Source organism: Drosophila subpulchrella, unplaced genomic scaffold (assembly GCF_014743375.2).
Source record: "Drosophila subpulchrella strain 33 F10 #4 breed RU33 unplaced genomic scaffold, RU_Dsub_v1.1 Primary Assembly Seq203, whole genome shotgun sequence".
Classification (NCBI taxonomy): Eukaryota; Metazoa; Arthropoda; class Insecta; order Diptera; family Drosophilidae; genus Drosophila; species Drosophila subpulchrella.
The window spans coordinates 12,501-27,500 of NW_023665532.1; the positions used below are offsets into that span (position 1 = coordinate 12,501).

The 15,000-nt window shown below is 32.7% G+C and overlaps 1 non-coding gene across 1 annotated transcript; it reads left to right on the top strand.

Moving 5' to 3' along the window:
• The first annotated feature begins 37 nt into the window (after positions 1-37).
• LOC119559317 lies at positions 38-4,019 on the top strand. Its single transcript, XR_005220720.1, has one exon. It is a non-coding gene; the product is annotated as a large subunit ribosomal RNA (ribosomal RNA).
• The last annotated feature ends 10,981 nt before the right edge of the window (positions 4,020-15,000 follow it).

Here is a 15,000-nt window from a genome sequence, read left to right on the forward strand (position 1 = left end):
TTATATATAAAGAATTAATTGCAAAAAAAGTTATACACAACCTCAACTCATATGGGACTACCCCCTGAATTTAAAGCATATTAATTAGGGGAGGAAAAGAAACTAACCAGGATTTCTTAGTAGCGGCGAGCGAAAAGAAATCAGTTCAGCACTAAGTCACTTTGTCTATATGGCAAATGTGAGATGCAGTGTATGGAGCGTCAATATTCTAGTATGAGAAATTAAACGATTTAAGTCCTTCTTAAATGAGGCCATTTACCCATAGAGGGTCCAGGCCCGTATAACGTTAATGATTACTAGATGATGTTTCCAAAGAGTCGTGTTGCTTGATAGTGCAGCACTAAGTGGGTGGTAAACTCCATCTAAAACTAAATATAACCATGAGACCGATAGTAAACAAGTACCGTGAGGGAAAGTTGAAAAGAACTCTGAATAGAGAGTTAAACAGTACGTGAAACTGCTTAGGAGGTTAAGCCCGATGAACCTGAATATCCGTTATGGAAAATTCAATCATTAAAATTGTAATATTTAAAACAATATTATGATAATAGTGTGCATTTTTTCCATATAAGGACATTGTAATCTATTAGCATACAAAATTTATCATAAAAATATAACTTATAGTTTATTCAAATTAATTTGCTTGCATTTTAACACAGAATAAATGTTATTAATTTGATAAAGTGCTGATAAGATTTATATGAAATACAGTGCGTTAATTTTTTCGGAATTATATAATTGCATAATTATCATTGATTTTTGTGTTTATTATATGCACTTGTATGATTAACAATGCGAAAGATTCAGGATACCTTCGGGACCCGTCTTGAACACGGACCAAGGAGTCTAACATATGTGCAAAGTTATTGGGATATAAACCTAATAGCGTAATTAACTTGACTAATAATGGGATTAGTTTTTTAACTATTTATAGCTAATTAACACAATCCCGGGGCGTTCTATATAGTTATGTATAATGATATTTATATTATTTATGCCTCTAAACTGGAACGTACCTTGAGCATATATGCTGTGACCCGAAAGATGGTGAACTATACTTGATCAGGTTGAAGTCAGGGGAAAACCCTGATGGAAGACCGAAACAGTTCTGACGTGCAAATCGATTGTCAGAATTGAGTATAGGGGGCGAAAGACCAATCGAACCATCTAGTAGCTGGTTCCTTCCGAAGTTTCCCTCAGGATAGCTGGTGCATTTTAATGTTATATAAAAATAATCTTATCTGGTAAAGCGAATGATTAGAGGCCTTAGGGTCGAAACGATCTTAACCTATTCTCAAACTTTAAATGGGTAAGAACCTTAACTTTCTTGATATGAAGTTCAAGGTTATGATATAATGTGCCCAGTGGGCCACTTTTGGTAAGCAGAACTGGCGCTGTGGGATGAACCAAACGTAATGTTACGGTGCCCAAATTAACAACTCATGCAGATACCATGAAAGGCGTTGGTTGCTTAAAACAGCAGGACGGTGATCATGGAAGTCGAAATCCGCTAAGGAGTGTGTAACAACTCACCTGCCGAAGCAACTAGCCCTTAAAATGGATGGCGCTTAAGTTGTATACCTATACATTACCGCTAAAGTAGATGATTTATATTACTTGTGATATAAATTTTGAAACTTTAGTGAGTAGGAAGGTACAATGGTATGCGTAGAAGTGTTTGGCGTAAGCCTGCATGGAGCTGCCATTGGTACAGATCTTGGTGGTAGTAGCAAATAATCGAATGAGACCTTGGAGGACTGAAGTGGAGAAGGGTTTCGTGTGAACAGTGGTTGATCACGAGTTAGTCGGTCCTAAGTTCAAGGCGAAAGCCGAAAATTTTCAAGTAAAACACAAATGCCATACAAATATAATTATATTATATAAATCAAGCTAATTAATATACTTGAATAATTTTGAACGAAAGGGAATACGGTTCCAATTCCGTAACCTGTTGAGTATCCGTTTGTTATTAAATATGGGCCTCGTGCTCATCCTGGCAACAGGAACGACCATAAAGAAGCCGTCGAGAGATATCGGAAGAGTTTTCTTTTCTGTTTTATAGCCGTACTACCATGGAAGTCTTTCGCAGAGAGATATGGTAGATGGGCTAGAAGAGCATGACATATACTGTTGTGTCGATATTTTCTCCTCGGACCTTGAAAATTTATGGTGGGGACACGCAAACTTCTCAACAGGCCGTACCAATATCCGCAGCTGGTCTCCAAGGTGAAGAGTCTCTAGTCGATAGAATAATGTAGGTAAGGGAAGTCGGCAAATTAGATCCGTAACTTCGGGATAAGGATTGGCTCTGAAGATTGAGATAGTCGGGCTTGATTGGGAAACAATAACATGGTTTATGTGCTCGTTCTGGGTAAATAGAGTGTCTGGCATTTATGTTGGTCACTTGTTCCCCGGATAGTTTAGTTACGTAGCCAATTGTGGAACTTTCTTGCTAAAATTTTTAAGAATACTAATTGGGTTAAACCAATTAGTTCTTATTAATTATAACGATTATCAATTAACAATCAATTCAGAACTGGCACGGACTTGGGGAATCCGACTGTCTAATTAAAACAAAGCATTGTGATGGCCCTAGCGGGTGTTGACACAATGTGATTTCTGCCCAGTGCTCTGAATGTCAAAGTGAAGAAATTCAAGTAAGCGCGGGTCAACGGCGGGAGTAACTATGACTCTCTTAAGGTAGCCAAATGCCTCGTCATCTAATTAGTGACGCGCATGAATGGATTAACGAGATTCCTACTGTCCCTATCTACTATCTAGCGAAACCACAGCCAAGGGAACGGGCTTGGAATAATTAGCGGGGAAAGAAGACCCTTTTGAGCTTGACTCTAATCTGGCAGTGTAAGGAGACATAAGAGGTGTAGAATAAGTGGGAGATATTAGACTTCGGTTTGGTATCGCCAATGAAATACCACTACTCTTATTGTTTCCTTACTTACTTGATTAAATGGAACGTGTATCATTTCCTAGCCATTATACGGATATATTTATTATATCTTATGGTATTGGGTTTTGATGCAAGCTTCTTGATCAAAGTATCACGAGTTTGTTATATAATCGCAAACAAATTCTTTAATAAAACGGTGCATTTATGTATTTTTGATTTGAAAATTTGGTATAACTCCAATTACTCAGGTATGATCCAATTCAAGGACATTGCCAGGTAGGGAGTTTGACTGGGGCGGTACATCTCTCAAATAATAACGGAGGTGTCCCAAGGCCAGCTCAGTGCGGACAGAAACCACACATAGAGCAAAAGGGCAAATGCTGACTTGATCTCGGTGTTCAGTACACACAGGGACAGCAAAAGCTCGGCCTATCGATCCTTTTGGTTTAAAGAGTTTTTAACAAGAGGTGTCAGAAAAGTTACCATAGGGATAACTGGCTTGTGGCGGCCAAGCGTTCATAGCGACGTCGCTTTTTGATCCTTCGATGTCGGCTCTTCCTATCATTGTGAAGCAAAATTCACCAAGCGTTGGATTGTTCACCCATGCAAGGGAACGTGAGCTGGGTTTAGACCGTCGTGAGACAGGTTAGTTTTACCCTACTAATGACAAAACGTTGTTGCGACAGCATTCCTGCGTAGTACGAGAGGAACCGCAGGTACGGACCAATGGCACAATACTTGTTCGAGCGAACAGTGGTATGACGCTACGTCCGTTGGATTATGCCTGAACGCCTCTAAGGTCGTATCCGTGCTGGACTGCAATGATAAATAAGGGGCAATTTGCATTGTATGGCTTCTAAACCATTTAAAGTTTATAATTTACTTTATAAACGACAATGGATGTGATGCCAATGTAATTTGTAACATAGTAAATTGGGAGGATCTTTGATCACCTGATGCCGCGCTAGTTACATATAAAAGCATTATTTAATACAATGACAAAGCCTAGAATCAATTGTAAACGACTTTTGTAACAGGCAAGGTGTTGTAAGTGGTTGAGCAGCTGCCATACTGCGATCCACTGAAGCTTATCCTTTGCTTGATGATTCGATAATAAAGATGTTGCAAGCGGGCATAATCATTATGCTTGCTTGCAGCATCGCACGCCACTTTGTTTGTGGTGTGTAAGGTAGGGAAGAAGAAATATAAAAGACCTAAATTGGAAACATCAATATATAAGTAAATATTGAACAAACAAAATGTATCGTCATCTTATTAGTGACGCGATGATAAAGTGGCAAACATATTCCATGTATAAATATTCCTATGGTATTAAAATTCAAGTAAAGAGGACATATATAAAAGTTTGTATATATGGTTCATTCAATGGTAGCAGCGGTTGGTTGGTTGGTGTCTGCTCCTCTTATTGTTCAAAACTTATGTTATGGTAGCAAGTCTATATCGTCATATTATTAGTGACGCGAAAAAGTAGTGGCAAAACATATTCCATGTATAAATAAATATTCCTATGGTATTGAAATTCAAGTAAAGAGGCCATTCAAGTAAAGAGGACTTATATAAATATAAGTATATATAATGGTAGCAGCGCGGTTGGTTGGTTGGTGTGTCTGCTCCTCTTATTGTTCAAAACTTATGTTATGGTAGCAAGACTGTATCGTCATATTATTAGTGACGCGAAAAAGTAGTGGCAAAACATATTCCATGTATAAATATTCCTATGGTATTGAAATTCAACTAAAGAGGACATATAAAATTACTATCAATGGTAGCAGTGGTTGGTTGGTTGGTGGTTGGTTGGCGGCTGCTCCTATTATTGTTCAAGACTTATGTTATGGTAGCAAGTCTGTATCGTCATATTAATTATTAGTGACGCGAAAAAGTAGTGGAAATCATATTCCATGTATAAATAGATTCCTATGGTAATGAAATTTTCAAGTAAAGAGAGGACCATTCAAGTAAGAGGACATATAAAAAGTAAGTATATGTTCCTCCAATGGTAGCAGTGGTTGGTTGGTTGGCGGCTGATCCTCTTATTGTTCAAAACTTATTTTATCAATATGAGTTTGGCAATACAATAAAGAAGACCAATCTAATCCATATAAAACTAAATGTATTATATGGATATGCTTAGGAAACCCATATATTCATAAAAAAAAATTATGTATAGAAAATTATACATATATCTTTTATATAAATGAATCGTATGGATATCGCCTTATGGTAGGTATAATAACTTTTTAAGGCATAATAATGTATAATATAGAAAATATACATTGAAATATAAATGCATTTTTATAGATATGGCGGCATATAAGTGCCATATACACAAGAATAAATAATAGAATTTACCAATATATAATTAAAATGAGATATATAAACCTAGTGAGGGGCTGCACTAGTATATGAATCGTATGGATATGGCTTATAGGTATAATACCTATAAGGCATAATAATGTATAATATAATAAATATAAATTAAGATATGAATGAATTATATAAATATGGCATAGAAATGCCATATACATACATAAGAATAAATGGTAGAATTTACCCATATATCACTGAAACACGATATATAAACCTAATGATAGCTGGCACTAGTACTGTAAACATGCACGCAATAGTGCGTGGGGTAAAAAACTACTATAGGGAGGTGGTCGTTGGCGGGCCCCTCCTCGTATTGGTCAAAACTTATGTTATGCATATGAATTTGTCAATACTATATAGAACGCCAAGCATATCCATATAAACTATGGATATGCATAGAAATCCATACAAAAGTAAAAAAAAATTATGTATAGAAAAATATACATATATTTATATAAGTGAATCGTATGGATATGGCTTATAGGTATAATACCTATAAGGCATAATAATGTATAACAAGTAAATATACATTGAAATGTGAATGCATTGTATGGATATGGCATATAAATGCCATATATATAGAAATAAATTGTATATCAATGATATAACAATTATAAACCTAGTGAGGGGCGGCACTAGTGAATGAATCGTATGGATATGGCTTATAGGTATAATACCTATAAGGCATAATAATGTATAATATAATAAATATACATTAAGATATGAATGGATTGTATAAATATGGCATAGAAATGCCATATACATAAGAATAAATGGTAGAATTTACCCATATATCACTGAAACACGATATATAAACCTAGTGATAGCTGGCACTAGTACTGTAAACAGGCACGCAATAGTGCGTGGGGTAAAAAACTACTATAGGGAGGTGGTCGTTGGCGGGCCCCTCCTCGTATTGGTCAAAACTTATGTTATGCATATGAATTTGTCAATACTATATAGAACGCCAAGCATATCCATATAAACTATGGATATGCATAGAAATCCATACAAAAGTAAAAAAAAATTATGTATAGAAAAATATACATATATTTATATAAGTGAATCGTATGGATATGGCTTATAGGTATAATACCTATAAGGCATAATAATGTATAACAAGTAAATATACATTGAAATGTGAATGCATTGTATGGATATGGCATATAAATGCCATATATATAGAAATAAATTGTATATCAATGATATAACAATTATAAACCTAGTGAGGGGCGGCACTAGTGAATGAATCGTATGGATATGGCTTATAGGTATAATACCTATAAGGCATAATAATGTATAATATAATAAATATACATTAAGATATGAATGGATTGTATAAATATGGCATAGAAATGCCATATACATAAGAATAAATGGTAGAATTTACCCATATATCACTGAAACACGATATATAAACCTAGTGATAGCTGGCACTAGTACTGTAAACAGGCACGCAATAGTGCGTGGGGTAAAAAACTACTATAGGGAGGTGGTCGTTGGCGGGCCCCTCCTCGTATTGGTCAAAACTTATGTTATGCATATGAATTTGTCAATACTATATAGAACGCCAAGCATATCCATATAAACTATGGATATGCATAGAAAACCATACAAAAGTAAAAAAAAATTATGTATAGAAAAATATACATATATTTATATAAGTGAATCGTATGGATATGGCTTATAGGTATAATACCTATAAGGCATAATAATGTATAACAAGTAAATATACATTGAAATGTGAATGCATTGTATGGATATGGCATATAAATGCCATATATATAGAAATAAATTGTATATCAATGATATAACAATTATAAACCTAGTGAGGGGCGGCACTAGTGAATGAATCGTATGGATATGGCTTATAGGTATAATACCTATAAGGCATAATAATGTATAATATAATAAATATACATTAAGATATGAATGGATTGTATAAATATGGCATAGAAATGCCATATACATAAGAATAAATGGTAGAATTTACCCATATATCACTGAAACACGATATATAAACCTAGTGATAGCTGGCACTAGTACTGTAAACAGGCACGCAATAGTGCGTGGGGTAAAAAACTACTATAGGGAGGTGGTCGTTGGCGGGCCCCTCCTCGTATTGGTCAAAACTTATGTTATGCATATGAATTTGTCAATACTATATAGAACGCCAAGCATATCCATATAAACTATGGATATGCATAGAAAACCATACAAAAGTAAAAAAAAATTATGTATAGAAAAATATACATATATTTATATAAGTGAATCGTATGGATATGGCTTATAGGTATAATACCTATAAGGCATAATAATGTATAACAAGTAAATATACATTGAAATGTGAATGCATTGTATGGATATGGCATATAAATGCCATATATATAGAAATAAATTGTATATCAATGATATAACAATTATAAACCTAGTGAGGGGCGGCACTAGTGAATGAATCGTATGGATATGGCTTATAGGTATAATACCTATAAGGCATAATAATGTATAATATAATAAATATACATTAAGATATGAATGGATTGTATAAATATGGCATAGAAATGCCATATACATAAGAATAAATGGTAGAATTTACCCATATATCACTGAAACACGATATATAAACCTAGTGATAGCTGGCACTAGTACTGTAAACAGGCACGCAATAGTGCGTGGGGTAAAAAACTACTATAGGGAGGTGGTCGTTGGCGGGCCCCTCCTCGTATTGGTCAAAACTTATGTTATGCATATGAATTTGTCAATACTATATAGAACGCCAAGCATATCCATATAAACTATGGATATGCATAGAAATCCATACAAAAGTAAAAAAAAATTATGTATAGAAAAATATACATATATTTATATAAGTGAATCGTATGGATATGGCTTATAGGTATAATACCTATAAGGCATAATAATGTATAACAAGTAAATATACATTGAAATGTGAATGCATTGTATGGATATGGCATATAAATGCCATATATATAGAAATAAATTGTATATCAATGATATAACAATTATAAACCTAGTGAGGGGCGGCACTAGTGAATGAATCGTATGGATATGGCTTATAGGTATAATACCTATAAGGCATAATAATGTATAATATAATAAATATACATTAAGATATGAATGGATTGTATAAATATGGCATAGAAATGCCATATACATAAGAATAAATGGTAGAATTTACCCATATATCACTGAAACACGATATATAAACCTAGTGATAGCTGGCACTAGTACTGTAAACAGGCACGCAATAGTGCGTGGGGTAAAAAACTACTATAGGGAGGTGGTCGTTGGCGGGCCCCTCCTCGTATTGGTCAAAACTTATGTTATGCATATGAATTTGTCAATACTATATAGAACGCCAAGCATATCCATATAAACTATGGATATGCATAGAAATCCATACAAAAGTAAAAAAAAATTATGTATAGAAAAATATACATATATTTATATAAGTGAATCGTATGGATATGGCTTATAGGTATAATACCTATAAGGCATAATAATGTATAACAAGTAAATATACATTGAAATGTGAATGCATTGTATGGATATGGCATATAAATGCCATATATATAGAAATAAATTGTATATCAATGATATAACAATTATAAACCTAGTGAGGGGCGGCACTAGTGAATGAATCGTATGGATATGGCTTATAGGTATAATACCTATAAGGCATAATAATGTATAATATAATAAATATACATTAAGATATGAATGGATTGTATAAATATGGCATAGAAATGCCATATACATAAGAATAAATGGTAGAATTTACCCATATATCACTGAAACACGATATATAAACCTAGTGATAGCTGGCACTAGTACTGTAAACAGGCACGCAATAGTGCGTGGGGTAAAAAACTACTATAGGGAGGTGGTCGTTGGCGGGCCCCTCCTCGTATTGGTCAAAACTTATGTTATGCATATGAATTTGTCAATACTATATAGAACGCCAAGCATATCCATATAAACTATGGATATGCATAGAAAACCATACAAAAGTAAAAAAAAATTATGTATAGAAAAATATACATATATTTATATAAGTGAATCGTATGGATATGGCTTATAGGTATAATACCTATAAGGCATAATAATGTATAACAAGTAAATATACATTGAAATGTGAATGCATTGTATGGATATGGCATATAAATGCCATATATATAGAAATAAATTGTATATCAATGATATAACAATTATAAACCTAGTGAGGGGCGGCACTAGTGAATGAATCGTATGGATATGGCTTATAGGTATAATACCTATAAGGCATAATAATGTATAATATAATAAATATACATTAAGATATGAATGGATTGTATAAATATGGCATAGAAATGCCATATACATAAGAATAAATGGTAGAATTTACCCATATATCACTGAAACACGATATATAAACCTAGTGATAGCTGGCACTAGTACTGTAAACAGGCACGCAATAGTGCGTGGGGTAAAAAACTACTATAGGGAGGTGGTCGTTGGCGGGCCCCTCCTCGTATTGGTCAAAACTTATGTTATGCATATGAATTTGTCAATACTATATAGAACGCCAAGCATATCCATATAAACTATGGATATGCATAGAAAACCATACAAAAGTAAAAAAAAATTATGTATAGAAAAATATACATATATTTATATAAGTGAATCGTATGGATATGGCTTATAGGTATAATACCTATAAGGCATAATAATGTATAACAAGTAAATATACATTGAAATGTGAATGCATTGTATGGATATGGCATATAAATGCCATATATATAGAAATAAATTGTATATCAATGATATAACAATTATAAACCTAGTGAGGGGCGGCACTAGTGAATGAATCGTATGGATATGGCTTATAGGTATAATACCTATAAGGCATAATAATGTATAATATAATAAATATACATTAAGATATGAATGGATTGTATAAATATGGCATAGAAATGCCATATACATAAGAATAAATGGTAGAATTTACCCATATATCACTGAAACACGATATATAAACCTAGTGATAGCTGGCACTAGTACTGTAAACAGGCACGCAATAGTGCGTGGGGTAAAAAACTACTATAGGGAGGTGGTCGTTGGCGGGCCCCTCCTCGTATTGGTCAAAACTTATGTTATGCATATGAATTTGTCAATACTATATAGAACGCCAAGCATATCCATATAAACTATGGATATGCATAGAAATCCATACAAAAGTAAAAAAAAATTATGTATAGAAAAATATACATATATTTATATAAGTGAATCGTATGGATATGGCTTATAGGTATAATACCTATAAGGCATAATAATGTATAACAAGTAAATATACATTGAAATGTGAATGCATTGTATGGATATGGCATATAAATGCCATATATATAGAAATAAATTGTATATCAATGATATAACAATTATAAACCTAGTGAGGGGCGGCACTAGTGAATGAATCGTATGGATATGGCTTATAGGTATAATACCTATAAGGCATAATAATGTATAATATAATAAATATACATTAAGATATGAATGGATTGTATAAATATGGCATAGAAATGCCATATACATAAGAATAAATGGTAGAATTTACCCATATATCACTGAAACACGATATATAAACCTAGTGATAGCTGGCACTAGTACTGTAAACAGGCACGCAATAGTGCGTGGGGTAAAAAACTACTATAGGGAGGTGGTCGTTGGCGGGCCCCTCCTCGTATTGGTCAAAACTTATGTTATGCATATGAATTTGTCAATACTATATAGAACGCCAAGCATATCCATATAAACTATGGATATGCATAGAAATCCATACAAAAGTAAAAAAAAATTATGTATAGAAAAATATACATATATTTATATAAGTGAATCGTATGGATATGGCTTATAGGTATAATACCTATAAGGCATAATAATGTATAACAAGTAAATATACATTGAAATGTGAATGCATTGTATGGATATGGCATATAAATGCCATATATATAGAAATAAATTGTATATCAATGATATAACAATTATAAACCTAGTGAGGGGCGGCACTAGTGAATGAATCGTATGGATATGGCTTATAGGTATAATACCTATAAGGCATAATAATGTATAATATAATAAATATACATTAAGATATGAATGGATTGTATAAATATGGCATAGAAATGCCATATACATAAGAATAAATGGTAGAATTTACCCATATATCACTGAAACACGATATATAAACCTAGTGATAGCTGGCACTAGTACTGTAAACAGGCACGCAATAGTGCGTGGGGTAAAAAACTACTATAGGGAGGTGGTCGTTGGCGGGCCCCTCCTCGTATTGGTCAAAACTTATGTTATGCATATGAATTTGTCAATACTATATAGAACGCCAAGCATATCCATATAAACTATGGATATGCATAGAAAACCATACAAAAGTAAAAAAAAATTATGTATAGAAAAATATACATATATTTATATAAGTGAATCGTATGGATATGGCTTATAGGTATAATACCTATAAGGCATAATAATGTATAACAAGTAAATATACATTGAAATGTGAATGCATTGTATGGATATGGCATATAAATGCCATATATATAGAAATAAATTGTATATCAATGATATAACAATTATAAACCTAGTGAGGGGCGGCACTAGTGAATGAATCGTATGGATATGGCTTATAGGTATAATACCTATAAGGCATAATAATGTATAATATAATAAATATACATTAAGATATGAATGGATTGTATAAATATGGCATAGAAATGCCATATACATAAGAATAAATGGTAGAATTTACCCATATATCACTGAAACACGATATATAAACCTAGTGATAGCTGGCACTAGTACTGTAAACAGGCACGCAATAGTGCGTGGGGTAAAAAACTACTATAGGGAGGTGGTCGTTGGCGGGCCCCTCCTCGTATTGGTCAAAACTTATGTTATGCATATGAATTTGTCAATACTATATAGAACGCCAAGCATATCCATATAAACTATGGATATGCATAGAAATCCATACAAAAGTAAAAAAAAATTATGTATAGAAAAATATACATATATTTATATAAGTGAATCGTATGGATATGGCTTATAGGTATAATACCTATAAGGCATAATAATGTATAACAAGTAAATATACATTGAAATGTGAATGCATTGTATGGATATGGCATATAAATGCCATATATATAGAAATAAATTGTATATCAATGATATAACAATTATAAACCTAGTGAGGGGCGGCACTAGTGAATGAATCGTATGGATATGGCTTATAGGTATAATACCTATAAGGCATAATAATGTATAATATAATAAATATACATTAAGATATGAATGGATTGTATAAATATGGCATAGAAATGCCATATACATAAGAATAAATGGTAGAATTTACCCATATATCACTGAAACACGATATATAAACCTAGTGATAGCTGGCACTAGTACTGTAAACAGGCACGCAATAGTGCGTGGGGTAAAAAACTACTATAGGGAGGTGGTCGTTGGCGGGCCCCTCCTCGTATTGGTCAAAACTTATGTTATGCATATGAATTTGTCAATACTATATAGAACGCCAAGCATATCCATATAAACTATGGATATGCATAGAAAACCATACAAAAGTAAAAAAAAATTATGTATAGAAAAATATACATATATTTATATAAGTGAATCGTATGGATATGGCTTATAGGTATAATACCTATAAGGCATAATAATGTATAACAAGTAAATATACATTGAAATGTGAATGCATTGTATGGATATGGCATATAAATGCCATATATATAGAAATAAATTGTATATCAATGATATAACAATTATAAACCTAGTGAGGGGCGGCACTAGTGAATGAATCGTATGGATATGGCTTATAGGTATAATACCTATAAGGCATAATAATGTATAATATAATAAATATACATTAAGATATGAATGGATTGTATAAATATGGCATAGAAATGCCATATACATAAGAATAAATGGTAGAATTTACCCATATATCACTGAAACACGATATATAAACCTAGTGATAGCTGGCACTAGTACTGTAAACAGGCACGCAATAGTGCGTGGGGTAAAAAACTACTATAGGGAGGTGGTCGTTGGCGGGCCCCTCCTCGTATTGGTCAAAACTTATGTTATGCATATGAATTTGTCAATACTATATAGAACGCCAAGCATATCCATATAAACTATGGATATGCATAGAAAACCATACAAAAGTAAAAAAAAATTATGTATAGAAAAATATACATATATTTATATAAGTGAATCGTATGGATATGGCTTATAGGTATAATACCTATAAGGCATAATAATGTATAACAAGTAAATATACATTGAAATGTGAATGCATTGTATGGATATGGCATATAAATGCCATATATATAGAAATAAATTGTATATCAATGATATAACAATTATAAACCTAGTGAGGGGCGGCACTAGTGAATGAATCGTATGGATATGGCTTATAGGTATAATACCTATAAGGCATAATAATGTATAATATAATAAATATACATTAAGATATGAATGGATTGTATAAATATGGCATAGAAATGCCATATACATAAGAATAAATGGTAGAATTTACCCATATATCACTGAAACACGATATATAAACCTAGTGATAGCTGGCACTAGTACTGTAAACAGGCACGCAATAGTGCGTGGGGTAAAAAACTACTATAGGGAGGTGGTCGTTGGCGGGCCCCTCCTCGTATTGGTCAAAACTTATGTTATGCATATGAATTTGTCAATACTATATAGAACGCCAAGCATATCCATATAAACTATGGATATGCATAGAAATCCATACAAAAGTAAAAAAAAATTATGTATAGAAAAAAATATACATATATTTATATAAGTGAATCGTATGGATATGGCTTATAGGTATAATACCTATAAGGCATAATAATGTATAACAAGTAAATATACATTGAAATGTGAATGCATTGTATGGATATGGCATATAAATGCCATATATATAGAAATAAATTGTATATCAATGATATAACAATTATAAACCTAGTGAGGGGCGGCACTAGTGAATGAATCGTATGGATATGGCTTATAGGTATAATACCTATAAGGCATAATAATGTATAATATAATAAATATACATTAAGATATGAATGGATTGTATAAATATGGCATAGAAATGCCATATACATAAGAATAAATGGTAGAATTTACCCATATATCACTGAAACACGATATATAAACCTAGTGATAGCTGGCACTAGTACTGTAAACAGGCACGCAATAGTGCGTGGGGTAAAAAACTACTATAGGGAGGTGGTCGTTGGCGGGCCCCTCCTCGTATTGGTCAAAACTTATGTTATGCATATGAATTTGTCAATACTATATAGAACGCCAAGCATATCCATATAAACTATGGATATGCATAGAAATCCATACAAAAATAAAAAAAAATTATGTATAGAAAAATATACATATATTTATATAAGTGAATCGTATGGATATGGCTTATAGGTATAATACCTATAAGGCATAATAATGTATAACAAGTAAATATACATTGAAATGTGAATGCATTGTATGGATATGGCATATAAATGCCATATATATAGAAATAAATTGTATATCAATGATATAACAATTATAAACCTAGTGAGGGGCGGCACTAGTGAATGAATCGTATGGAT